Source organism: Poecilia reticulata, linkage group LG9 (assembly GCF_000633615.1).
Source record: "Poecilia reticulata strain Guanapo linkage group LG9, Guppy_female_1.0+MT, whole genome shotgun sequence".
NCBI classification, from domain to species: domain Eukaryota; kingdom Metazoa; phylum Chordata; class Actinopteri; order Cyprinodontiformes; family Poeciliidae; genus Poecilia; species Poecilia reticulata.
The window spans coordinates 10,240,465-10,242,598 of NC_024339.1; positions in this window are offsets into that span (position 1 = coordinate 10,240,465).

Consider the following 2,134-nt stretch of genomic DNA (forward strand, 5'->3'; position numbering starts at 1 on the left):
TATATATATATATATATATATATATATATATATACACTACATGGAGTTTGTAGAGCAGCCAAAAATTGTACTCACCTAAAGGTAGCATTATTTTTTATATATTTTTTACTCTAGCAGAAGCAGGAAGTAGTCATTAAATTTGGAGCATGAATCGCCTTCTTATCATGATCCAGCATCATCATCAGATTCAGTTCAGGACTTTGACTAGAACACTAAAAATTATTGATTTTGTTTTATTTATTTAGCACTGTTGCATTACAACAAGAATTTCCTGCGGTCTTTCTGTATGGAGTTCGAATGTTTTCCCCAACGCATTTGTGGGATCTCTCCAGGTATCGCAGCTTCCCCCCAATGCCAAAAAAAACATGACTGTTGGGTTAATTTGTCTCTAAATTGTCCTTGTGTATGAGTGAACATTTATGGTTGTTGTTCTATGGGTCTCTCAGTTGAACGCTTGTTTTTAGAACTAGTTACTACCACTGAGACATTTAGTGCAAAAACAAAAGGAGTATCTTAAATAATTTTATGTCAGAAAAATAGGTATCAATTTTCACATTTTAAATAATCATCTACTGATAAGTTTTCAGCTAACTGCTCTTTGAATCACCTTGTTTTGCCGCTTAATTCACTCTTTCTACCTTTCAATCAGTGTTTTTTATTTGCTGTTTTTGTTTGGAGGTTTCCTAACTTTAAAGACGATGTAGGAACCGATCAGCAGAGAGCAGCGTTGAGCTACAGAAAACCGGACTGGATCTCTGATTCCTCAATTTGAATCCAATCAAATCATTTTATTGACATTTTTTGTGCACCTAAATACAAAAGAGAAAGTGTTTCTTCAGGATGTTCAACATAAAGCGTGGAAAAATATCAATCAGACAATATAGTTATAACACAAAGTAAGTGCGACCATATAGATGCTATGTTAGTTTGCTGAAAACCTTGTCACACAAACTCAAAATATTTCCACAGTATAATTTAAAATAATAATGACATGAAACACAGCAATGCAATCAAATTTTCTGTGTCTGTGATATTAGATAATTTTCACCTTAAAATATGCAGATATTGATCTAAAATATGAATAATCTCTCAAGCTGACTGGGTTTCCAAATGTTTCTGCTACAAATAATCAGCCACTGTAATGTGAAAAATTACAGTTGTTGCAAAATGTAGGTGATTATCGACTTAAAGGTCACAGTCTGAGCTCACAACCCTCAGCACTGCCAACTGTAGGGAGGGAGGCGGGCATGAAGTTTGGTGCATTACACATCTCTGCTGACCTCATCTGGTCAAAGAACCCTGAAATAATGAAACTGGCTCAGCAGTAGCTGCTCAAACTACCATTTCTCCCAGCATCGTCAGTGTGGTACCGCAGCTGCACTGTAAAACATTTGAGCTACATTTAGTACAATCTCCTACTATGTAAGTCAAAGAAATTTAGAAAGTTTTAAATTTTGAAACTAAATGTGTGATTTTCTGAAAGATAAACTTATAGTAGTAAGTTGTGTTAACTTTTTATTAATTTTGTTAAACCTACAAGAGTTTTTAGGTTAGTACTTTAAAAAACTGAAAGAAGAAAAAGGCAGCTGTAGAAACTATTTCCCAGAGTGCTTAGTGGCTTGTTTTTGTATCCTGAGACAAAAGTGCGTTACATATGACTTTTGTGTTATTAAGAAAAATGCTCATTTTAATGGTCTTCAAGCTTGCAAAGCTTGAAGATCTTGTTCACATTAAATGTTTTTGAGCAGAGTTTATGGTGATGTTGAATAAATATTCATGATCCGACCATAAACTTTGTTTATGCTATTTGAAACAAGAATTTAAATTATTAAGTAAAATAAGTATTTATTTTAACTTGATGTTGTGAGTGAAAATAATACAGAAAAATGTGCTCTTTAACTAGATGAGAGTAGGTTTTTTTTTCCTTGCATATTGTGAAATAATTATTTGGTTTAAATTGCAGCATTAAGTTAAAACTCGTAATTCAAGATTAATGAGCGTAAAAAACAATGTTTAGACAACTTGTCTCTTGTTGTTAAATCCATCCATCCATCCATCCATCCATCCATCCATCCATCCATCCATCCATCCATCCATCCATCCATCCATCCATCCATCCATCCATCCATCCATC